We start from the raw sequence: 27769 nt of genomic DNA, 5'->3' as shown, positions 1-27769 counted from the left end.
TTTCAAACCACAGATGCTCCTGTTTATTATCTCTTTGACTGTACGTTGCAGAATTCCTGTTACATTTTCCTCTGATTTAAATTTAAATAATAACACCCTACCTAACAGGGTTTTTGTGAGAATTAAATTAGATCATAAAGGTGAAACTTTCTCGTACAGTGTCTACAGCACCATTACAAGTAACTTCTGCATTTCTGAGGTTACTCTAAGATGCTTTATGATAAAGGAATCCAGGATTTCCCAAACTCTGCCTTATCCACGTGGCTGCTGTTCTTCTCTGTTGGTATTCGAGGAAGATATCTGCAAAGGGAGGAGAGGAAACCACAAGGAATTTAGACTTTAAAATTATCAGAGAGTTTTTGCCTAAAATCTAATGCAGAGTTTTGGGTCAACTGGCGAATTGGGCTAAAGGAAGTGCCTTAGGCTGAAAGCCTCTGAGTGTCTCCTTTCTTTTCTTTTCTTCTCTCTCTCTCTCTCTCTGTTTGTGTGTGTGTGTGTGTGTGTGTGTGTGTGTGCTTCTTTCTCCTTCTTTCTCTCCATGTAAACAAAAATGGTAGCATCAGCCTCATCCTCTGTATAGAAATGGAAGATACGAGAGCACCAACATGTAGACAGGAAGAAAGAGTGAGAGAGAGAACACAGGCACATTGCTTTTGAGCCTGCATGGCACCTTGTCTTAGGCACACAGAGAAAACCATCTATATGTTGATGTGTATGTGTGTCTGTTCCATAACCACACTCACTGGAAAACATGTACTAGTCAAGGAGTTCTGTCCCATCAACTTTAAAACTCCTGAAGAATTGTTAGAAAGGAAGTGATGCACTATCTGTGCAAGGAAGGAAAAGAGTAAGTGTCCTGTTTATCTTGTTTACCCTCTGCTTGAAGTCTTCATGTGTAAGAGGTACAGCAAAACATTCTGATTTTCTTTCCTGAAATTTCTGTTGGAGTCTCCTATCCTAGGATTTTACTCAGTAAGCACATAAATTTAGAGAATAGACGTTCTATTAGGCTGTTTGATGTATGTGAATTAGTTTAATTAAGATAATAAGAAAACCAGTTAGGGAAATTGTACAGTTCAGGATTGTGTGGCTTCAGCTGCAACTGAATGCAGGTGTTTGTGATGCAGTCACATCCTTGCCTTTTACAATATCTCTTAGCTTCATTTTTCTCTGTGTGTTTCAACTTTTGGTACTCCTGCCACACGATGGAGCAGGGCCAAAGATCCACTATCTTTGAATAATCTGCTATCTTTGAACATCTATGCCCCTTCCCCTAAAAAAGGAGTCTCAGTGACAGTTTCTAACCAGTATCTTTGAACATCTATACATTCTCCTCCAAGAAGGAGTCTTATTGACTCTGTCTAACCCATAAGATTCTACTTGGATCAAATGCTAGGTCCCTCTAAGAAATAGGGCTCTCTCTTTGGATAAAATAATGAATGACTATCATTTATTGTACCCTGGTTATGTTTAGGGAATTACCCATATAATGAATTCCATGTCCCCATGATGTTAGCCTAAAATGCCCTCTTCTAGCATCCAGGGAATAGACATGAGTATTACATTTCACCTCTCAGACTCATCCATGTAAGATTCATTCAGAATAGAGCAAAGGGAGGAAGTAGGTGCTATGAAGAATACAGCAAGGGTACTGGTTGACACCACAAATGTCCATGTACCTTCATCAGTATCTTCAGACTTTGTTTCTGGCCATGCATTCTCTTGCATGAATGACTGTGACATTCTCACAGATTATTTGTGCCACCTCACAAGAAATTCAAGGTTTGTTGTCATTTTTGCTAAATTAGAAAGAATTGGTTCATATGTTTGCAACTAATAACCCTGATTGTTATTTATAGCTAACCTGGGTCAGCAGCCCATCCTGTTGTTGGGGAAGTAGCTTGATAGCAAATTGACATGATTTGGGAAAGAGTCATTTCTCCAATGGAGGCAATGTGGACTGTCAAAAGACTCACATAGGTCTGACATTAGGTAGCAGGAATCGTCACTTGTGGAGTTATTCATTGATTTGTTAATTAATTAAAATCTCTGTGGATTGGCTGGGCACGGTGGCTCATGCCTGTAATACCAGCACTTTGGAAGGCAGAGGTGGGCAAATCATGAGGTCAGGAGTTCGAGACCAGCCTGACCAACATGGTGAAACCCCGTCTCTACTAAAAATACAAAAATTAGCCGAGCGTGGTGGCGGGAGCCTGTAATCCCAGTTACTCAGGAGGCTGAGGCAGGAGAATCATTTGAACCCAGGAGGTGGAGTTTGCAGTGAACCGAGATCGTGCCACTGCACTCCAGCCTGGGCAACAGAGTAAGACTCTGACTCAAAAAAAAAAAAAAAAAAAAAAAAAACCAAAACCAAAAACAACAACAACTGAAAACAACTCTGTGAATCATTCTCCAATGAACGAATGTGCTTATTTTATCTGCTTGGCTGGTTCCCCACTAGCTCTTTATGTGAAGCCAGTCAGCACAGATATGCTGCTGGGACAGGCACCTTAACCTGCCATGAAGTTCAGAACCACAAGCTCTGATTTCCTTTTTCTCCTTCACCCATAAACTCCAACTTTGGTTCCTTCGACTAATACCAATTTTTAATTGCTTTCTTGATTCTTTTCTATTTTGATGGATAATTCCTTGTTTGGCTTTTTTTTCAACTCATTTGCAATTCTGCATACTGTCCTGATTTGTGCATTTCACACAGAGGGTCAGTAGGAGCTCTTTTGTCATCTTGGCCTCATTAGACTTCATTCCTGAGGTCAATTCCCATTCTCCATTTCTGTAAGGGAGAGATAGTTCCTATATCATGTTGGCACCCTTATCACTATTGAAATATCCACCATACATTCCAAATGGGAACTGAGGGATTCTGACCCATTACCTTGTCTTTCTCTGTATCCCAAAATTGAGCATTGTTAATATTTATGGAGGGCCCATCAAAGGAGAATATACAGCTGGTATCTTAATACAATTGGCCATTGAGTTATTGCTGAAACCTCATTCTTTTTCAAATCAATTTTCTACAAAATTTTGTATGATCTTGTGTCAGTTTTCAACTCAGCTTTTATAAGCCCATTAGTGATGTTGCAATTTCCCCTGGGGGTTTACTGGTCCAAGGTATTCTTATGTAGCAGATGTTATAAAGCAGCTGGAAGATGCCGGTTTGCATGGACAAGGTAAACCATATGTATAGGAAATAAAAACAGTGAATTTTGTAATAAAGTAAAACTAAATTGTTTGCGAGTCAGTGTTACTCTTTAAAATAGGATGATGATAAAGGGAGATGCTAAGAAATGGCGGTTCAGCCCTGCCTCTAAGTCTGTGTTTGTAACTTTGAGCTGATTTTGTCATCCATTGAGATCTCAGCTTCTTTGTCTGTAAAATGAAGAATGTAGATTAAATCAGGTGTCAGAAAACATTTTTAATGTAAATGTTTTAGGCTTTGTTATTTGTTGCAACTGCTCAGTTCTACCCATTAAATGTGAGAACAGCCATAGAAAATATGTAAGCCAGTGAACATGGCTATCTTCCAATAATACTTTATTCACAAAACAGTGGACCAATTTGGTCCATGGTTCGTAGTTTGCTGATCCCTTTACTAAGTGATCTCTAAAGGTCACATCTGCCCCAATATTATCTGCTCTCAAATGCATATGACCTCTCTGGAGAGCAAGATTTCCAAAGTAATTTTAAAACCAAATTCTAGAAATGATACATTACTTACATTTAGTTGTCTTTTGGGATATTTTTCATGATCCGTAGACCTTCCTTCTGGTTCTTCAATACTACCAGCCCTTCATTTTCATGCATATGTGCACACACACATACACATGCACAAACACACATGTACACATTTCCCGCACAAGTTCAAATTGTCCTGTTCTCAAAATGCTACCACTTAAAAAGCAATGTCCTAAATGCATTCATAACTTAGAGGCAATTTTGATAACTTCTAAGATACAGACTGTGTCCCTAACAAGGTGACCTATTAATAATATCATTTTTTTCATCAATTCAGCCAATATTTATTTAGGACTTATTGTGTACTCAACACTGTGCTTTGAGTTTGGGATAGAATAGTGACAAAACACTTGTGACCCATATCGTCGTGGTCTATATAGTCTGGCATAATTGATGTAACATTTCAACATCACATCTGCTTAATAAGGTATATTAATGCAGTGCTAAAAATACAAGAGAATGAATTGATGTTCTAGGTTTAATTTAACACCTGGATGATGTTAGCTCAGTTCTTTATGTTTTATGAGCTTCACTTTCCTCAGCTGTAAAATAAGAATAGTTACAAACTTACCTTACATTTTTTTGTGTGATTTTAGAATTCTTCCACCTGAAAAGATAGTTATTTGTATATGCTCAATTCTGTTTGAAATATTTAAGGCCTAGTATCATAGGCTTCATAATAAATCAAGCAAACACATCAAAGGAATAACTTTCTGCCAAGTTTTCTTCCTGAATCACTAAAATAATGTCCTTTAGCACTCTGGGAATAAGTTGCATTTGGTTTGATGATTTTTTTCTTTGCATTAATTCTTAATCTTTCAGGTATTAGGTGGATGGCAAGGTGATAGCTGTTTTAGATCTTCAAAAATTGAAGAAAAGGAAAACATTTATAATTTACATTATGCTTGAACTGCTCCCACCTACTTAACTGCTAGTTTCAGGTTTTTCATTATCCTTACTAGTAATTAACTTACCTGAGGATAATCAACACATAATAAAGTGTTACGGCAGAAGAAATTAGGCTCTATGCATTTCCTAGAATTATTGTGAGAATAACAGAAATAATATATTCAAGATGTACTCATCTCTCTGGAGGACCACACCTTTATTAGTGAATGTTCTGCAAAGAAACAGAACCAATGGGAGATAGAAAGATACATGAACAGATAGATAGATAAATAGATAGATAGATAGATAGATAGATAGATAGACAGACAGACAGATAGATAGATAGATAGATAGATAGATAGACAAATAGGTAGATGGAAAGAAAGAAATAAAGAAAAGAAAGAAAAAGAAAGAAAGGAGGGAGGGAGGGAGGGAGGGAGGGAGGGAAGGGATTTATTATAAGGAGTTGGTTCACATGGCTATGGAAACTGAGAAGTCCCACTATCAGCTCTCTGAAAGCTGGAGGCACAGGAGAGATGGTTATGAAGTTCTAGTCCACGTCTAAAGGCCTGAGAACCAGGGAAGTCAATGGTTTAAGTTGCAGTCTGAGTGTGAAGGTCCAAGAGCCAGGAGTGTCAATGTCTGAAGGTATAAGATGATGGTTGTCTCATTTCAAGAAGAGAGAAAATTTACTCATCTTCCACCTTGTCGTTCTATTTTGACTTTCAATGAGTTGGTTGATGCCCATTCACATTGAGAAGGGTAATCCTTTTTACTCAGGCTACCAGTTCAGTGCTAATCTCTGAGAAATACCCTGCCAGACACATTCATAAATAGTTTTTTTTTTTTTTCAGCTACCTGTGCATCCTTTTGCTCAGTCAAGTTGACACATAAAATTAGCCATCACAACACCCTCGTTTTGGCCATTCAATTGCATTTCTTATTGGAGTGATTTCTCCATCCTTTCATGTCTGGACTCACATGAAACTGTTTACTGCACACAGACTTGCTAATGTAATAGGTCTACAGAATAAAAATATTCGGTTGCACTCTACAAAGAAGGGAAAGGTAGTTGTTTAGAATATGAAATGGGTAAGAAAGCTTGGGAGTTTCCCAAAAAGTTTTTTCTTCTTGAATGAGACTCTGGATTGAAGCACCGAATTCTGAATCTCTTCTTTGAGGCCTTCCTCCAATACTCAAATTACCTCTAATTTAATCAATTGCTTTGGAACAGATTCACCTATTCAAAGCAAGTGCTACAGCAGATTGCACTTTGATGTGCTGTGGTTTATCCTGTTCCTGGGTCTTTACTAGGCTTTTCCATAGAACCGTTTCTCCATCCCCACCCTTCAGTTTCACAACTCCTGTTTATCCCTTAGACCTCAGTTTAAACATGTTTTTTTCCAAGAATGCTTTCTTGAGAACTTTAACATATGCCAAGAATAATTTTCTTTAACTAACTCCAACCCATTTTCATCAAACTGTTCTTAACCAAAGATATGTTGACTCAGAACAATTTTTAAGAGCATTTGTTTCTTCATCCATCCCCTCCCTCAACAAGCCTGCCTCCCTTAAGTCTTCCTATCTCAGTAAGTGGAAACTTCATTCTTGTAGCTGATTACAAACTTGGCAACACCATTAGCTCTTCTTTTTTCGTTTGTATCTCATATTCAATCTGTCAGAGAAGCTTGCTGGTGCAGCCTTCAAAATAAATTTAAAATACCACCAATTTTTGCCAACACCACTGCTATCCTTTTTCAAACCATCATCACTTCCTGCCTGGGTAAAAGTAATGTTTTAACTGGTCTTCCTTCTGTCAGTTTTGCCCTCTGTAATCTTTTTTTTTTTTTTTAAGACAGAGTCTCGCTCTATTGCCCAGGCTGGAGTGCAGTGGTGTGATCTCGGTTCAATGCAACCTCCGCCTCCCGGGTTCAAGCAATTCTTCTGCCTTAGCCGCCTGAGCAGCTGGGACTACGGATGCTTGTCACCACACCCAGCTAATTTTTCTATTTTTAGTAGAGACGGGGTTTCACCCTGTTGGCCAGGATGGTCTTGAACTCCTGACCTCGTGATCCACCCACCTCAGCCTCCCAAAATGCTGGGATTAGAGGCATGAGCCACTGCACCCGGCCTCTGTAATCTATTTTTAACACAGAAGCAGAGTGATGATTTCGAATGTAAGTGATATCATGCCACTCTTCTGCCCAAAATGACAACCAAATCCTAACAATCAATTTACGAAGACTTCAATGATCTCACAGCATCCTCTGTTGAACTTTGTCTCATGTCCTGGTATTTTATCCTTTCTTCTACCCTGCAACCATACTTACCCTTTGGCTAGTTCTTGAGCATACTAAGAACTCACTCTTCCAGGGATTTAGCTCTGTGGTGCCCTCTGTCTTAAACACTCTTGGCTCAGATACCAACGTGACTTATCTCTCACTCTTTCAAGGATTTATTTAAATATCACTTTATGGGTGAGAATTCCTTTGCCTGCTCTAATTACAGTTGCAAGAACATGTACCATCAGCCTGGTTGTTCCTATTCTCTTTCTCTGAATTTTTAAAAAATCTACAACATTCTATATTTTTCTTCCTTATTTTACTGTTTTCTAACTTTTCCAAATAAACCATGAGAAAACAAGAATTTTGCTTATAGCTGTGTCCTCAGCAGATAGAATTTTGCCTGACATGGCAGGAGGCATTCAATAAATATCTGTTTAATAGAAATTTCAGATCTGAGATAATTGCATGAGCTATAAATTGTTTCAAAAATTACATATAGATGTATCAGTTTTTTTTCCCAAATTGGCCATGTCAAACACTTTATCAGCGTGATTTGTTTTTACTGGTAGTGATGTTAAGAGAGATTCCATTTGACCTATTTATTTTGGAAGTGATTCAACTATGAGTCCACTGTCTAAAGAGGTTCTAATCAAGTTAATTATTTTTTTTTATCAGAAATCTTCCGAAGTTTTCCTGGTTCGTGGTGTTATTCCTGTATAATAAACCTGGGATGTCAAAAAAATGATATAAATAAGCAAAGCTGGCTTGCTTCTACCCTTGTTTCTACATATTTCTACATGTTCTACCCTCATTCTTACTTTCCTGTGAATGAGAAGGAGCTTTATCAGTGCTGAAGAGAAAATTGAGAAATCAAAACATGTCCTTAGGTTACCTCCCTGAGAGTTGAAGCTTTTAGTAGGAAGAGTAAAGAAATGTAAATATAGGAGGATTTTAACAATGGTTCTTCACATTCCTTTTACTTTACCTCTCAAGTATGTGGTGAGTCTCTTTTTTTTTTTTTTTTTTTTTTTGAGACGGAGTCTCGCTCTTTGCCCAGGCTGGAGTGCGGTGACGCTATCTCGGCTCACTGCAAGCTCCGCCTCCTGGGTTCAAGCCATTCTCCTGCCTCAGCCTCCCGAGTAGCGGGGACTACAGGCGTCAGACCCTTTGTCTTGGTAAAAACTCCAAAGTCGTGGCTTACCTGGAACCAGAGGATGGACTATGAGAACAGAGATCTGGAGAAGGTGGGCAGGACTTCCTATAGCGGAAGCTAAAACTTTCTTACAACTCTGTGATTCAGGAAGCTTAACAGAGTGGAATAAATCTAAGAGTTTGGGGAAAAAGAAAAAAAAAGCAACAAAAACACTGTTAGTGATAGAGTGTACATCCCATAGGAAATGAGTACGTGAGGAGGCATGTATACCTTGGAAATTTGATGTCTTTGCCTACTCTTACTCTTCAGCCTGCATAATCATTATTGTCTATTGTTATCAATTACATAGTAATAAGGGATGAAATGATGTTAAAAAGTCAAGGGCTTCTCAGTTAACTAGAGCTGCCTAACTGGTTGGGTTATTTCACTGTTCTACTTATGCATTTCCTTTATTGTTCTTTGTTCTTTATTTTATTGCTTTTTGCTTGTTTGTTTGTTTATAACATATGAGTTGCTAAACACCTAAAGCTTACAGTAAAAGAGCCAGAGAGGCAACATGAACTCTATTTCAGAAATGAGTTCTTATCCTTGGTTTTACGTCTTGTTATCTGTGTGGCCTTGGGAAAGTTGCTTAACTTCATACTTCCCAGGACCTACTCAGAAAGGGGCAGGAACATCAGTTAATGTGTTAACCATCAGTTAGTGTGTCACTCTGATTTTTCAAAGAGAAACTGCTTCCCAGCGGTGAAATTCAGTCTCACCTGCAATGTTGTGTGTATATTTAAGCCAGTTGGCTTGGCTCTTGTGTGATTTTTATGATTGATGAGTTTTCCTATTTTCATCATGATGTTCCTCTGAGAGAAGAAACCAGAACTGAGGCCAGATTGATAAGAATCTCATTATGGCCTTATTATTGTTCTGGTCCTGGAGATCCATAACTTGGTTTTCTATTAGCCTATTACTCAAATGAGACTGTTGGAAAGCAAAAGCTTCTGTTGTGAGGCAGCATGAGCCACCTGGCTTTTGGAAATGCCTGTTTGGATGCACTGAAGATGAGAAAGCTATGTGGAGTGGCCAGCACAAAGGATGCTTTTTCTTCCTTGTGAATCTGTATTCGTGTGAGGATACAGTCTCCCTGGAAAGAGAGATGCATAAGACCCATTAACATTTAGAGGATAAATGCACACTCACTAAGAGGTAAATATGCCTATTAACGTAAGAAACATGCATCAATTTCACTGGCAGTCTCACACAGGCAAACACTAATGTTGTGAGGACAGAAAGATCCAAGGGCGGCCTGAAATGGATAGGTTTTAATTTAAGAAACATTATAAGGATAAAAAAGTTGTGACCTTAAAAAGATGAAGAAAACTTGGCATTGAAATCTGAACAAGATATCTGCAGGTTTTCTGTTCCTGGGATTTCAAGAGCAGGAAAACTGAGTAAGAAAAGGAATGAGAGAAAATCTACCTTCTACATTGCAGATTGTGCCATTATCCATTTAATCGTAAATTTAGGATAAATTATAATCTCCTTGCATTAGTTCGCTAGGACTGCCATAACAAAGTTATGCACAGACTGGATGGCTTAAACAACAGAAATTTGTTGTCTCACAGTTTTGGAGACCAGAATTGTTGATTTCTTCTGAGACCTCTCTCCCTGTGCTGTGGATGACAGTCTTCTCCCTGTGCCTGTGCGTCTTCACTCCTTAGTTTTTTTCTGTCTTTGTCCTAATTTCCTCTAATTATAAGGGCACCAGTCATATTGGATTACGGCTTGCCATAATGGTCTCATTTTACCTTAATTAATTCTTTAAAGACCTTATATCTAAATGTAGTCACATGCTGAGGTATACTCATGACACACATGCTGGGGATTAGGACTCAACATACGAATTTTAAAGGGACACAATTCCATCTGTCACCCTCCTCCATGAAAAATCTAAGTGATGGGTCCTCTTAGCCCATTTTTCATAAGAGAAAAATGAATGTTCTGAAAGGTTGAAACGCTGTCATATTCAAACAGCTTTAAAAAATACAGAGAGTAGCTGAATCAGGGAAAACAGTGAATTGCTCTTTCCTTCCCTCCAAGATGTCCTTTGCTTCCTTGATTAACATTTAGGAAGAATGGACCTAGAAAAGGGAAAAACGTAAAAACACAAAATCATAATGCTGCTCCTCTGATTTCTGGGTTTTTATGTAATTATAATTACTAGTATACTAAGAAACAACCCATGATCATGAAAGCATTCATTTAATTTCTCACAAAACTGTCTAAACAATGGAACTTAAAATAAGTGAACAAATATTTGGTTAAAATATTTGGATAAATTATGTATCCGTGAATATTTTCCATGTGCATACTTAAATATGAAATATTAAGATGTGTGAGGCATGTCATAAGAACAAATATGTCTTGTTTGAAAAAATGCAAGTAAATAATCTTATTTTCAGTTTTGTAAGTTTAGAGTTTTTCCTACGAAACTTCAGTCTTTATGGAATCCTAATACGACGTTCTTATTTCTATATGGGATTTGGCTACTATAAATTGGGAGAAATTAAGAGTGACATCTATTAATCTTGACATTCTATATACAGTTTTTTCAAGGTAAATCTATTACTATTGCTTTATTCAAAACATAATATGGCACAATCAAAGTTGTATCAAAGTCTGTTAGGTAGATTCATGACAAGTCATCATTACTAAATTGTTCACAGTGGTAGAAAGGGGTGATGGAAAGATGACTTGAGTAAAACTGAGGAATCCTTCAGTTTATTTTAAGCTCAGCTACAAACCTGTCTGATGATACTGAGCAGGCTACGAAAGCTTTCCAGGCATCAGTTTACTTACTAGTAAAAATAGAAATCCCCAACATGTAATTAGCAAATTAGATCATATGTGTGTAAACTTCAAGAATGTATAAATGTAAAATATTATTGCTATTATTATTATTTTTCTTTGTCTTTCCTAAGAAAGAAAATTGTCTGCTTGTATTCTAAGCACTTTGTAAACAAACACTAGGTATTCAATGAACAGGGAGCAAAATCTAGTTCTCAGCTAGCTGATAGAGTGAGGGAGAGAGACAGGGTGGGTGGTTTGTGATTAAACACTCCAAATGTTCCATGCTAAAATAGATATTAGTGTGGTATGCCCTGGGAGCATAATAAAGGACACCCCTGATGGAGTAAGCAGGGATGAGGAGTGAGTCAGAAAGTTTCCTAGAGATGACACTGAAACAAAGTTAATTAGTATGAGCAGGAGGTAGCCGAGTCAATCAAATACTTTTTCATACAGAATACATTCCATAAGCGATTGCTTTATAACCAATTAAACTCTTCACACAAAATATAATGGGAGATTTAATTATGTTTTGATATAATTTGTGATTTTTAAAAATAAATAAATGGTTGGTTTCTTTCTACAAGATTTCCTGTGGATTTTCAAAATCTTTCAATTATTTCTAGATATTAATATTAATACTTCTAATGTGGTGATTCTGACATGGCAGGTTGTATTTCCAAAAACAGTCACAACATTTCCTATTTTGCATCTTCCTCTACAATGTGACTTTGGCCCTCCTTTCATGGAAGAATGAAGCCTCTGCTTCTTCCCTTAAATGAGAGTGCGCTTCCAAATCCTTTAACAGATAGAGAATGCCTATAATTTCTCAGGCTGCCTCATGAAAGGTGATGCACCTTTGCCTTTTTTCACTGAAATACCTGTGCTTGGAACACACACACTTTAAATATGCTGCAACTGTTAAACTGTGAGGAAGCCAAGCTACATAGTAGGCAAACGTTGGGGCTCTGAACAGCAGGATTAGTCTTTGATCTTCCCAGGCCAGGCACCAGCCATGTGAGTGAACAACCCTTTCGATGGTATTCTCTCCAGGCTCAAGTTACCCCCTAGCTTTTGAGTCTTTCAGCCATGGTCCCCAACATCAAGTAATGTAGTGTAGACAAACTATGCCCTGAGGTGCATTATGAATTCCCAACCTCTAAAATCCAGGAACATAATTAAATGTTTGCAGTAAGCTGATACGTTTTGGGCCAGTTTGTTATGGAGTGAAGAATCAGAATAAAATTTGACACCAAAATTGTGATGCTGCTCTAACAAAAACCTAAATCATGTGGCATTAACTGTGGCCCAAACAGTGGACTGAATCTTGAAGGGCCTTGAGGAGAATATCAGAGAACACTGGAGTGCTAGGGAGGAAATTGTTACAGGAGGCTGAAAACAAGGTAATTCTTGAAGTGCAGTAGCAACAATTTTGGTGGACTCTTCCCTGTGATGATGTGTAAAATAGAAAATAATTTTAATTAACTAGTGGATTTGACTGAGAAAACTTCCAATATGGAATATGAAATAAACAAGATGATTATTTGATGTATTTTAGCTAACATATGGATACAGAGAAGTGAGCCAACAAGAAATTGTCGGATTTTAAAGCAACTAAAATTTATAGGAATTATAAAGGAGCCAGGATTTGTTGGGTTATTAAAAACAAAGAACAAAAAACAAAAATGCAAAATCATGTGATAAAGAGCCACTGGGCAAAAATAAAACACAGAGTACTTGCAGAATAAATATAAAGCCAAGGTTATTATTGTAGAAATCCTTTGTAATACTTTAGAACTATATTAGGTGGTACCTCATAGAACCTTTAAAATAGACTGAGGCCTTCTAAGGATCTTAACATTGCGCTTTACAGACCATCTCTCTTAAGCTATAGGGCTTCTGAGAATCTGAAGAGCCTCCCAGAAACCTAATCCAGAGAAAATTTGTAGAAGTATGCTTAGTCTAATGGAATAAATTATAAATCAATATACAAGAAACCCAAAAAGTTTTATTTACTAATTTTTACTAATTTGACTAATTTTATTTATTTACTAAACTAATTTATTTGGAGACAGGCTCTTGCTCTCTTGCACAGACAGGAGTGCAGGGGCGGTACCAGTATAGCTCATTGCCCAGGCTGCAATGCAGGGGCAGTGCCAATATAGCTCATTGCAGCCTTGAATTCCTGGGCTCAAGAGATCCTCCTGCCTCAGCCTTTGAGTAACTAGGACTACAGGTATGTGCCAACGTGGCATGCCATTTAAATATATGTGTATGTGTGTCTCTGTGTGTGTATATATATTTATATATATATATATATACACACACATATATATATATATATATTTGTGGAGACATGATCTCCATCTCATTATGTTGCCCAAGCTAGGCTTTAAGTGATCCTTCTGCCTTGACCTCCCAAAGTAGTGAGATTACAGGCATGAGCCGCCACACCTGGCTCTAGAAAGTTTTTAAGAGAAAAGGACTGAAAGGAACAGATAGTATAAAGAGAAAATAGACTTTTGAGAAACCAGATTTTAATAGGCAGAAAGTTGGCTGAGAGGGACACTTAGTTACAAACATGCATCCTATCTAAAAATGTAGAAAACTGATTGATTTGGAAGGTTGGGGCACGACCACAGAGTGCAGAGCCAAGAGTCAAGGGTAACAATTAAAAAGGAGTAGCATGGAATTCTAATCAAGAACTGATGACGTGTGCTTGCTTGCATTTTAGAAATTGTTATTATCTGGTATCTTCTATTTTGTGTGCCTTTGAATGAAAATGACTACAGTGGTTGTCACGTGCCTGTCCCACTATTGAATTGTGTGTGTGTGTGTGTGTGTGTGTGTGTGTGAGAGAGAGAGAGAGAGAGTCGGGAGGTATATAGTCTCCTGTCTCTTTAGTTTACAGATTTTTAAATTGATAGAAACTGCACTAGAGTTGTCGTACAAAAGGGGCTTCATCTGAACATGGACCTGGTTTTGATAATGAAATCTTAAACTTCCATCTGATACCATAATAGTAGAAAACTTGGAAGTGTTGGGGAGGGCGAATGTATTTTCTAAGTTGAAGGGATGTAAATTGTTGGGACTAGAAGTCAAATTGGAGAGTTGTATCTTCAAAAGATATCTATAACTGTATTGCACGTATTTATTTATAGTGTGAATTTGCAACTTCTCCCTTCAAAATGAGGAAAGAAAAAAGGCCTTGTGATTGCTTTGAGTATGGCAGAAATGACATTCTTCCATTTGCAAGATGTGATCCAAAAGGTGATGCAGATTTTGCTTCACTTATTGGAAAACTCATACTTCAGTCCCTTCATGAAGGCAGTCTAACTGCCGTGGAACTGCTATGCTGAGAAAATTAAGCTACGTGGTGATTTTGCATGTTTGCATGAGAGTAAGCAGTTCTGGCCCTTGATTCATTCCATCCCAGGCACCGGACCTGTCAGGGAAAGAGCCTTAAAATGATCTCAACCCCCAATCATCACATTATGGTTAGTCTTTAATTCATCCAAATAGAAGTCCCATATGTTATGACGCAGAGACAAGCATTGTGTAATGTCCATGTGGCTGTCCTTCAGAATGTGAGACTGTAATTAAGAAATTTCAGATAAAGCCACTAAGTCTGACTTGATTTGTGATGCACACTAGTAACCAAAATGTTACATTTTAAATAAAAATGTATTATATTTCAAACCTATATCCATATTGTAAAATAAATCCACACATATCTAAGAATATAAAGCCAAAAGTAAAAGATCTCTTCACACATACCTTCAGAACAAAAGGAGTTAGTACTCTTGGTAAAAGTAGTCCCCGTTTGAAGCTAGATGTGCATTCTTCCAGATACTTTATGCACTTACATACTTTATAGATACTCTCTTTTGAGGGATAATAATAATAATTTGTGGAATACTATTCATATGGTTCAAAATTTTTGCCATTTGAATGTAACTGGTTATGTTGGAAATCGTAACATTGCAGCATGTGTATAAATATATATAATTGCTTTTAACATCTAAATACAGAAATGAGATATAACTTTCATGGACATTAGCAATTTTTTTCTTCATAAGCCTCTTAAGATACTAATAATATTCTTTATTACTTTTTGGTATAAATGAGTATAATTAAGGATGAACTAATCGTATAATAATTGCTATAATTATTATTATATTCACTGTTTTAGTTGATTTTGAAAGATTAAACTTAGAACATTTGTGTCAGCTTTAGGCACTGTGTCTACTAAGCTTAGAAGTTGGTTCTGACCTAATAGAGTCTTTATTGTGGATGTTTATAATTTGTTTAATCATTTTTGAATTGAATAGTTTTTTTTAAAGTTTCTACTGTGAAAATAATTTTTTTGTTAAAAATGCTGCAGTTTACATGCTTGTACCTTTTCCCCTTTAAGTGCATGCATAAATATTTCTCTAGAACACATATCTGCAGTTACATTTTTTACCTTGATAAGTATGTGCATTTTTAAAATTTTAATAAATACTCTCAAATTGCCTTCTCAGAAAACTAGCAATTTATAGTCTTTATAACAGTGTTTATTCACTGACACACAAAGTGTGTTTGTTCAATTGACACACAAAAATCAACACCATTGTAGTATGCCAACAGCAAATTCATTGAAGGAAATCCAAAAAGCAATGCCATTTGCAGGATCTACAAAGAAAATACCTGAGAATAAATTTAAACAAGGAGGTGAAAGACCTCTACAAGTAGAACTATAAAACACTGAGGAAATAAAAAGATTACAAAAAATGAAAGATATCCTATGTCCCTGGACTGGAAGAATTAATTTTGTGAAAATTACTGTACTACCAAAACTAATCTACAGATTCAGTGCAATCTTGCAGTGTCATATACCAATGTCATTCTTTATAAAAAAGTCTAAAATTAATGTGGTAACAGGAAGTCTAGAATAGCCAAAGCGATGTTGAGCAAAAAGGAACAAAGTTGGAGGCATAACAGTACCTGACTTCAAAATATACTACAAAGCTATAGAAAGAGAACAACATGTTACTGGCATAAAAACAGACACATAGGCCAATGGAACAAAATAGAGAACTTAGAAATAAATCCATGTGCTTACAGCTAACTGATTTTTGCAAAGGCCTCAAGAACATTCAGTGGGAGAGAGGACAGTCTCTTCAATAAATGATACTGCAGAAACTTGATATCCATGTGCAAAAAAAGAAAACTAGACCCTTATATCTCACCATATATAAAAATCAAATCAAAATGGATTAAAAACTTAAATGTAATACCTGAAAGTATAAAACTACCAGAAGAAAACATTGGAAAAATGCTTTAGGACATTGGTCTTGGCAAAACATTTTTGGATAAGACCCCAAAAGCACAGATAACAAAAGTAAAATAGACCAATGGGATTACATTAAGCTAAAATGTTTCTTCACAGAATAAAAACAGTCAATAGAATGACAAAACAATCAATCTATATAATGGAAGTTTTAATCTTTGCAGATTTATCCATCTGTTGAAAGATTAATAACAAAAATATATAAGGAACTCAACTCAGTAGCATGAAAACAAATAATCCAATTAAAAATGGGCAAATGATCTGGAAAGACGTACAAATGGACAATGGGCATATTAAAAAATATTCAGTATCACTGATCATCAGAGGAATGCATATTAAAACCACAATGAGATATTTTCTCACCCCAGTTAAAATGGCTATTATCAAAAAGATTTTTAAAAGGATGCTGGTGAGCCTTTGGAGAAAGGGGAATGCAAGTACACTACTAGTGGGAATGTGAATTGGTACAGCCACTATAGAAAACAGTATGAAACTTTCTCAAAAAAAAAAACTAAAAGTAAATTTACCATGTAATCCAGTAACTCTCCTGGTGGATATATAGACAAAAGAAATGAAATCGGTATATAGAATAGATATCTGCATTACCATATTCATTAAAGCACTATTAATAGTAGTGCTTTATTAATAGTAGGCAAAATATGTAATCAACCTAAGACTCCATCGACAGATGAGTGGATAAAGAAAATGGGGTGTGTATATATATAATGGAATATGTATTTGTCCATTTTCATACTGCCATGAATAAATACCCAAGACTGGGTAATTTGTAAAGAAAAAGAGGTTTAATGGACTCATAGTTCCACATGGCTAGGGATGCCTCACAATCATGGCGGGAGGTGAAGGAGAAGCAAAGGCACATCTTACATGGCAGCAGGCAAGAGAGTGTGTGCAGAACTGCCCTTTATAAAATCATCAGATTTAATGAAATGTGTTCAATATCACGAGAACAGCCTGGGAAAATGTGCCCTCATGTTTCAATTACCTCCCACCCGATCCTTCCCATGACATGTGGGGATTATGACAGCTACAATTCAAGATGAGATTTGGGTGGGGACACAGCCAAACGATATCAGAATATGATAAAGAATAAGTACCTGTTATTTGCAGCAACATGTGTGGAACAGGAAGCCATTATGTTAAGTGAAATAAGCCAGGTATAGAAAGACAAATGTCACATGTTCTCACTTATATATGAGAGCTAAAAAAGTTCATGTAGTGAAGGTAGAGAGTGGAATTATGGGTATCAGAGAGTAGAAAGGGTGAGAGGTGGTGAAGAGAGGTTGGTTAATGGGTACAAACACACAGTTAGATAGAAGGCAAAAAGTTCAAGTGTTAGCTAGCATGGTAGGTTGACCATAGTTAACAATAATTTATTGTACATTTCATCAAAGCTAGAAGAGAAGTTTGAAATGTTACCAACACAAATAAATTGTAACTGTTTGGAGTGATGGGTATCCTAATTGTCTGAATTTGATCATTACACATTATATGCATGTCTCAAAATATCACATGGATTCCATAAATATGCACAACTATTATGTATCAGTAAAAAAGCAAACAACAATTTACAAACCCTGTACAACATTATTTTATTTCCATTAAATATAATCTGCATGTGTCTCAGTTTTGTTTTGGTCCTTGAATTATCTGTTTCCGTTTGTTTTAGAAGATGGCATTGAGGGCAAGTTGCCCTTCTGAAAAGTGATTAAGAAACTGTACAGCATACCTAAGCCTGGACTTTCTACTAATTCTCATATCAGAATAAATGTTTTCAGGTGCATTTTCATATACTGGGCAATTGGTATAACTAATAATCATGTTTTTAATGGTCGTTGGGTAAACTTATAGATGTTCACAAAAGGGAAATAAAAAGAGTAGGTACTTTTGTTTTTGTTTTCATTATATAAAACAAATAAAATCAGCTTACATTAAGTACTATGCCATGGAGATTTGAGTTGAAAATTCCTTTGTGTGAAACTTCAGTGACCTCTAATCTGATCATAGATTTGGTCATAAACTCTTTCATGGAGATAGGCCTGAAGTACACTTCTAAGCCTACCTTTTTCATCTCCTTCCCTTGTCTTTCCAATCTCCGTTTTTTACTTTCAATCCCCATCTCCAGAGAGGAGAGAACAGAATGTCATGTGATTTGTGGGCTTGCTTAAACAGTCTTCTATAATGCAGACATGGTTGGTATAGAACTAGGGTTGTGGCCTTGAGTGCAGCTATTTCTAAGCAAATAGTGAACTTTGTCATCTTAAATGCTCATATTAACAAATTAGACACAATTAACAAATTAGGGAATCAAAAATATGCCCTTTTAAAAGGATCTTCAACATATTACTAAGTGCGGTTATATAAACATCTATGGCTGGAAATCAATGGCCATAATTGGAAAATATGAAATGGATTGATGGGCCTCCTAGCATGAAAAAGTGTCCATGAACCTAATGTCCCAAGATTTGCCAAGAATAAGAGATGCACAGGCTTGGGGGTGGTTTCTAGTAATATTATTATTATTAAAATTAAATGATATAGCAAACTTATATTTTGACTGCTATTTATTGAGTAATGAGATAAGAAAGTAGGCTCAATTTGCCATCTTATGTGTATCAACCCATTAATGATAATTTATCCCCTGAGAGTTCCACGTTTTGATCACATTATTTGCTAATTTTACTTCGAGGAGCCTCAGAATTCTTTAAACATTGTTAGTGAATCCACAATTAAAGCAGATTCCAGTCTGTATTTAACACAACCCACATTTATAAACTTTTCAACATGTTGTTTTGTTTTACCATTTAACATCTCCTGCTGGCCTCAACATCATCTAACATAAACAAATAGGTATTAAATATTGATGACGTTCTTATTGAGAACCAGGTAATTTCACAGTAACAATAATTTTCAAATTTCGAGTTTCTCTCTTTCTCTTACTTTTTTTTTTTCTGAACCACAGAAACTTTCATGACCATTACTTACTTGAAAAGGGACTGTAAGCATGGAAAAGATGTATGTGATATCTCATAATTGAGATTTGTATATTTTTACATTATACCTAGAAATATTTACTCAATAAATATTAGGACCGGGAAAAAGGGGGAGTTTTAAATACTGCATCCAATTTCCTCATTTATAGCTGAGGAAACTGACATGCAAAGAGGTGAAATGACTTGTCCAAAATTCCTCTGCCTGTAAGTGGAAAAGCCAGGGAAATAGCTCAGGTCTTCTCTGCTGTCTAGAATCTTTCAGTATACTGTGAAATTGTTCTAATTGCAATCCAAAATCATACACCAAAGACTTGTGTCTCTGTGTGTGTTGTATGTCATTTGAAAGTCAGTTGCTAAATACTCATCGTACCAATCAAAAAATGGCAGCTATGGTAATGTCTATGTGTCTATAAATATGATGGATACATAACCTTGTGTTCTTCCTGTTCCATGTGCCTGCAGCAATTGTCCTCAAAATGACCGTGGCTTCCCACATCCTTCTCCCTTTAAAAGCTCTGCCATTTTTTCCCCACAGGAAGTTTTGTTTTCTCTTACTATAGCAGAACCACGTGGCTTGAGATTGACAAGTAACCTCTTTGCAGGTGTCATTTCCCAAGAATCAACAGCTCTGCCACAATGTTTCCAATTATGTTTGACAGCGTCCTTGTAAAAATCTGTCAACAACCTATTCAGCTTGTCACATACAAAGTACACTTTCCTAGTCTGGTCCTGTCTCCCCAGCAACAGGTATTAGGTCAAACCAAACTACACGGTCATCATGGAGAGTTAGAGCCTTACAAGGACCACCCTAGAGTGATTTTAAAAAATCACTTTTGGGCCAGACGCGGTGGCTCAAGCCTGTAATCCCAGCACTTTGGGAGCCGAGGCGGATGGATCACGAGGTCAGGAGATGGAGTCCAACCTGGCTAACACGGTGAAACTCTGTCTCTACTAAACATACAAAAAATTAGCCGGGCATAGTGGCACGTGCCTGTAATCCCAGCTACTCTGGAGGCTGAGGCAGGAGAATCGCTTGAATCAGGGAGGAGGATGGAGGATGCAGTGAGCCAGATCGCATCAGTGCACTCCAGCCTGGATGACAGAGCCAGACTCCATCTAAAAAAAAAAAAAAAAAAAAAAAAAATCACTTTAGGATGAAACAGAGTTATTAAGGAGACATTGCTGATTAAATTCACTGGAAGCCCATGATAGGAAGTGCCATTGAGGTTGATAGCTCTGAATACTCTGAAGAAGGCTGCACTCATACATTAATGTATTCAGCATAGTCAGGGGTTACATCTCAGACTGCTGACAGAATCTGCCGATTTGATAACTGAGCAGCCATCATTGTACACTGAGAAATCCTGGAGGAAGAAAAAAGTGCCAGGAACTATAAAGGTGAGAATGTGTCCTGATTTTTTAGAGAGGAAAAAATCAGGAATGTGTCCTGATTTTTTAGAGAGGAAATTACAGATTTTTGTCACTGTCTAACGGAGGCAATTAAATTAATGTTGTATTTGAACACTTAGGATACATAAGATCTCTCATACAGGTATGTGAAGATATCTATTATATGGGTTAACTCAAAATGCATGAAATTAATGATCAATGAGAACTAACATGAGTTAAGAGCCAAGTGTTGCCAAATTTCTTAGTTGTCTTTTTTATAGAGAGCAAATAAATATTTCATAATGGAAAAAACATGGTGAAATGAGAGCTAGATAATATATTTATTTGATTCCAAGGTGGTGTCATAGTGCTTTCATCATAAATGGAGAAAAAAAGTTCAGTGTTAACTTTAGCTATGTTCTTCTGAGAATTTTATGTGATTTAAATGAAGCCATATGAGATCTATTTAGCAAACTTGGAACAAGTTTAAGATCTGTATTTACCAGAATTACACTCCATGAAGGCAGGGCGTTTTTCTCTCTGATTCACTGTTTGATTCCCAATTCTTAGAAAAGTGTTTGCCTGATACACATACTAAATATAATTTCGTTGAATAAATGCAGAAAGCCTGGGGAAATGGAATACTATGTAAAAATGGGTGTCATCAGGTAAACAGGAACTCCAGTCCTTCTCAGGTGTTATTTACCTGATCATAGAGTTTCCAATGAGTTCGTTCATGTTGATCTCGAATTTATTCTTGGCTGCCATATTTTCTTGTGTTTCTACTCTATATGTCTTAGTAGTTCAGCCTACTACAACAAATCACCATAGACTGGGTGCCTTAAGCAACAAACATCCATCACATATCTGGAGGCTGGGAAGTCCAAGATCAAGATGCTGGCAGATCTGGTGTCTGATGAGGGCCTGCTTTCTTATTCATAGACAGCCATCTTCTGGCTATGTCTTCATATGGTCAGAGGGGCAATGTGGCACTCGGGGATCTCTTTTATAAGGGCACTAATCCCATTCATTAGGGCTCCACTCTCACAACTTAACCTAACCTAAAGTATCTCCAAATACCATCACACTGGGAGTAAATATTTCAACATAGAAATATTGAGTGTGACACAAACATTTAGTCTAGATCACGCCTAAATGTGACTTAGTCTCTGAAGAGAGTAAATGTCTATAAAAGACATTACTGCCACTGCTTAGGTGCCTAAATGCAATCTCTACTAATGATTCCTGGGTTGAAGCTGTCAGCCTCAGAAGCCAAAAAGGGAAAGGGAAGAGTAGGAAAAATGCCTGCACAACTTCCAACTTTTCATTGCATGAAAAAACTTTTGCAATGGGGATTTAAATTGCTCAAGGCTGGAAACACCAGTGTTTGGACAGAGTGCTAACTCCTCAGTGTGGAAGCAACCTCATGGCAGTGAAACACAATACGTTTTTCACATAACTTTATTGTAAATGCAAATATTACGTATCATATAGCACCACTACTGTTGCAGGCATTCCTACCTCCACCGTGACTTCCTGTTAAATGCAATTGCACCTTCCCTGTAAATATTTCCTTTTTCGTTGCTATGTAGAAAATCATTAACATAGCCTAAGTGATACTGCTATTCTTAGAAAGACCTCCTTGCCAGGTTGGCCCTCGGGTGGCATGTGGTAACTTCAATTTCCCACCATTCTAGGAACTGATAAATGTAGCTCCCTGTGCCTAAACCGTACAAACATTATGGTTTATGCTGAATACTTGCTTTCTTTCTGAGAGTCTGCAATACTGATACATCTGAGGCTGAGGGTTTTTACATGACCAGCTACCAATAGACACTTCAGGCACTGAGGTTGTAATGAATTCCTCTGGTAGATGATGTTTTACATGCATTGTGACAACTTGTTGCTTGAGGTATTAAGTGTGTCTTGTGTGAGTACACCATGAGAAGTCTGTTGGAAGCTTGAGTCTAGTTTTCTCTGAATTTCACCCCAGGTGCAAGAAAAGGTGACTTTTCTCTTTGCTGATTTTGCTTTGTATTCTTTTGCTAGAATAAGTCATAGCCATGAACATAATTATATACTGATTTCTATGAGTGTTCCTAGTGTATCATTAAACCTAGCAGTATTTATGGGGACCCCTGACACAATTGCCAAGAAATGAAGCACATTAACCGTACAAATTTTATCTGAGACTACATTCTGAGCGTCCCTGGAAATTATCGTAATCCAATTCTTTTAATGTCTACTTGCCTATTTAAAAATACCCATTTGACATTTTAAAATAACTAAAAGAGTATAATTGGAATGTTTGTAACACAAATAAAGGATAAATGGTTGAGGTAATGGACAGTTCATTTACTCTGATGTGACACATTGTGTGCCTGTATCAAAATATCTTGGGTACTCCATCACAAGATATTATTTTTTACTTTTATTTTTAATTAAATTTTTCTTTTTTACTTTTACTGTTATTATTTTGTTAGTATTAGTATTTATTTTTCTACCTTTATCTTATTGGATCATACTTGATTTTTACCTCACATTTGTTTGCTTGTTAATTTTTTTACTTTTAATTTTATGAGTATATAGTAGGTATATATAATTATATATTACATGTTAATATAGATTATACAGAGATAATATATATAGTAGGTGTATATATTTTTATATATTATATATTTATACATACACCTACCTTATACCCATTGATATGGTTTGGCTGTGTCCCCCTCCAAATCTCATCTTGAATTGTAGTTCCCATAATCCCAACCTCTCATGGGAGGAACCAGGAGCAGATGATTGAATCATGAGGGAGGTTTCGCCCATCCTGTTCTTGTGATAGTGAGTTAGTTGTCATGAGAAGTGATGGTTTTATAAGGGGCTTCCCCCTTCATTGGACACACATTCTTCTCCTTGATGCTGCCATGTGAAGAGGAACATGTTTGCTTCCCCTTCCACCATGATTGTAACTTCCTGAGGCCTCCCCAGCCATGCTGAACTGTGAGTCAGTTAAACCTCTTTCCTTTATAAATTACCCAGTCTCGGGTATCTCCTTATTAGCAGGAGGAGAATGGACTAATACACCCATAAAATTAAAAGTAAAAAAATTTAGCAAAACACGTTAACAAAGGCATTTGTGGTAAAAAAAATCACATATGATCCCACAAGATAATGGGAGACAAATAATTACTAATAAAATAATAGCTAAAAGTATTGAACTTGTCTATTTAATTCATTGAGCTGATTAATACAGCTACATCATTATTCTTCATAATTCCTTGGACACTATGATTAGTCTTTAGCATGCATTATCTCATTTAAGTTTTACAAAACTTCGATCTTTAAAATCATAAGTTTAGAAATGAAAAAACTAAGGCACTGAGAAGATAAACACCATGTCAAAAATCCCATAGCTGAAAATTAGTGGAGTGGAGAAAAGTAGTGGAGTAGTGGAAGCAATAGCTTTGTGACCTCAGAGTCTTGGTGCTCAACACTGCATAGGCTCAAATTTTCTGATCTTTAGATTTATCCTCCAATCAGATCATTACTTATTTGCCTTAAACCAGTCATGATACTCCTTGTAGGTCTCTTTTAGGATAATTCATTTTTTTTTTTCACAAAAAAACTCCTGAGTTTGTTAACCATACGAACATATATGATGTGCACACCCACCCGCAGTCCTCCAGATACCAGAAATACGTCTGAATCACAGGAACAAAAATGAGTCAAACTTGTGTTAGGGACAAAACTAAATTTTTTATGAAAGCATTTGAAATTTTGCCGTAAAGTTCATTATGTTCTCAACTTGCTGTTGCCAAAATCGTTGAGAGCAGGGATTAGATCTTAGATATACTTAACTCTTTAGCAGCATGCACAGTTTCTGGCACATACTAGGAACTTAATTTAAAAATAATGTGGTTGGCGACTAAACAAATGAGTATTGGGCTACAGAACTTGCTTGAGGATTTGGTCAGATGGAACACGGTCCAGAGAGTTGTGTTTGGAGTCACAATTTGGATTAGAGGTTTGGACAGCAAGTGGAAGTGTTTCCACATAATATTCACAGCTGAAACATATGTTACAAATCCATAAAAATAAACGTGGCTAGAAACCACACTAAGGAAAAAAACTTATTTGCAACAATAGGAAAAGTGGCTGAGTGAATTCATATTATTGATCTATTAGGAGGAATAAAGTACATCTCTTCCATGATGCATTCAATAAGAAAAAGCAAGAGGCAGTTTTATAGGTATGAAATGATTACATTTTTATTAAAATACACAAATATACGTGTGTGTGTGTATATATATACTTATTTAAGAAAAAGAAAGATACATATTAATGTGTCAAGAAAGGTACAGAGATTTACCTTATACAAATGGAATGGAATGGGTTCAGGGGAATCTTTAGCTACTTTCATAAATATAAGTATTTATTTCTAGCCATGGTAAGATTATGGATGATTTTTGTAGTTTATAATTATTTTTACCAATATACATACACATAAACATGTTGAGTTAGATTGATACATCTTGGTACATAAATATATTAATGTTATATCAAGTGAATAAATTTGGAATTACAAAGGAGCAGCTTGTTTATTGAGACTGTCTGTGTGTATGAGAGATATACGTGTATATATATCTGGAAGGTACACTAAACTGACATTTTTGGGGTGAATTTACGTAGGACTTTTATTTTACAGTTTGGCTATTGTAGAAAATTGCTTGCAGTGAACTAGTTTATTTTATCATGAAATAAAGAAAAACAAACCAAAAAGGCAATATTAGGGTTGGCATAGCAGAAGCAATAATTCTGCTGTAATGATGGCTAGGAAGTAAACACTGTCCTTTTATTTATGGAAGCAAAGGTCTTCTCTAGGTCCAAAAAGATGAGGTAAAATTCAAACTTCTAAGCCTGGCATTCAAGAGCCCCTGCAATCTGGCCTCAATATAGCGTTATGACCTTGAGTCCCATATCTCTCATAAATTCCATTCTATGAAATTGTTTTGTTCATATCCTCAGAATGCACTTTGCAGAGTTCTACTTCCACAAATATCCTCATACCAAATTTTATTACCTGGAATGACATTCCTTCTCCTCTGTACCTTTCAGAGTCCTATATTCTATCCTTATTTGAATTCTTTCTTTTCCTTAAAAGCCATGTTTTCCCTGAAATCCAGTGTGGAGTTCCAATCCAGCTTGTGCAAGCTAAAGAGAATTTATTTCACCCACGACATTCATTAACATCCTAGAAACAGGTGATGAGATGTCTTAAGCCTAGCCCCTAATAATAAAAATGTCCCAAAGTTAATATATATTTGTTATGTCCCACTTCAGTATTTCCCATATACATATGCATACAGAAAAACATAATGGGAACATCTACACACTGGAACAAATACTTAAGAACACTGCAAAGAGAGAGAAAGAAGTGGAGGTTTATCATGTTTTACTTCAGGGATTCCACAGTTCTATTACACTTTTTTGAATTATTGTAGATTATTAACATATTGTGATTGAAAGCATCTCCCAATTAGCCCCATGATATTCCCCAGAGAAAGCCAACTTTCCAAACTGACTAGTTGCCAAGTAAACAACGTATTAATGAGAGGTCAAGAGTCGAAGCATGGAAGTCAGATGAAATCCTGGGTTTGGAATTCACTTCCTCTGCTTACTAGCTGTGTGGCCTTAAGTGAATTAAGTAACATCTCTGAACCTCAGTTTCTTCATTTATAATTAGCATTGGTAATAATACAGACTGCACAGAACCATAAAAACCCTAGAAGAAAACCTAGGCAATACCATTCAGGACATAGGCATGGGCAAGGACTTCATGTCTAGAACACCGAAAGCAATGGCAACAAAAGCCAAAATTGACAAATGGGATCTAATTAAACTAAAGAGCTTCTGCACAGCAAAAGAAACTACCATCAGAGTGAACAGGCAACCTACAGAATGGGAGAAAATTTTTGCAATCTGCTCATCTGACAAAGGGCTAACAGAATCTACAAAGAACTCCAACAAATTTAGAAGAAAAAAACAAGCAACCCCATCAACAAGTGGGCAAAGGATATGAACAGACACTTCTCAAAAGAAGACATTTATGCATCCAAAAGACACATGAAAAAGTGCTCATCATCAGTGGCCATCAGAGAAATGCAAATCAAAACCACAATGAGATACCATCTCACACCAGTTAGAATGGCGACCGTTAAAAAGTCAGGGAACAACAGGTGCTGGACAGGATGTGGAGAAATAGGAACACTTTTACACTGTTGGTGGGACTGTAAACTAGTTCAACCATTGTGGAAGTCAGTGTGGTGATTCCTCAGGGATCTAGAACTAGAAATACCATTTGACCCAGACATCCCATTACTGGGTATATATCCAAAGGATTATAAATCATGCTGCTATAAAGACACATGCACACGTATGTTTATTGCAGCACTATTCACAATAGCAAAGACTTGGAACCAACCCAAATGTCCAACAATGATAGACTGGATGAAGAAAATGTGGCACATATACACCATGGAATACTATGCAGCCATAAAAAATGATGAGTTCATGTTCTTTGTAGGGTCCTGGATGAAGCTGGAAACCATCATTCTAAGCAAATTATTGCAAGGTCAAAAAACCAAACACCTCATGTTCTCACTCATAGGTGGGAACTGAAGAATGAGAACACGTGGACACAGGGTGGGGAACATCACACACTGGGGCCTGTTGTGGGGTGGGGGGAGGGGGGAGGGATAGCATTAGGAGATATACCTAATGCTAAATGACGAGTTAATGGGTGCAGCACACCAACATGGCACATGTATACATATGTAACAAACCTGCACATTGTGCACATGTACCCTAAAACTTAAAGTATAATAAAAAAAAAGTATCATATAATACGTGCAGAGTTGATGTTGTGACAAATCCGTTCCCTACCATTTATGGGCTCGACTGTCCAAACTTCAGCTACCCGCCCCTGCTGTTCCTTGGCTGATATATTTAACTGTCTGTTCTGCCTGCAAACAGGGCAGGTTGCAGGTTTTCTGTTTCATCAGCAGGACTCAACTACGACTGCTGGGCACTGGCAGTTAAATGCCCCAGTGTCCTCTTCCTT

At 36.7% G+C, this 27769-nt stretch overlaps 1 long non-coding RNA gene across 1 annotated transcript; it reads right to left on the bottom strand.

The window, feature by feature from the left end:
• Positions 1-27769, bottom strand: LOC104005985 (uncharacterized). The gene is made up of 4 exons (XR_679495.1): positions 27592-27769; positions 8128-8250; positions 4325-4360; positions 1-300 (listed from the first exon to the last, which is right to left on the bottom strand). It is a non-coding gene; the product is annotated as an uncharacterized LOC104005985 (long non-coding RNA).

This window comes from Pan troglodytes, chromosome 3 (assembly GCF_028858775.2).
Source record: "Pan troglodytes isolate AG18354 chromosome 3, NHGRI_mPanTro3-v2.0_pri, whole genome shotgun sequence".
In the NCBI taxonomy this organism is placed as follows: domain Eukaryota; kingdom Metazoa; phylum Chordata; class Mammalia; order Primates; family Hominidae; genus Pan; species Pan troglodytes.
The sequence above is the reverse complement of the archived record's forward strand: the minus strand, read 5'-3'. Positions and strand labels throughout refer to the sequence as shown.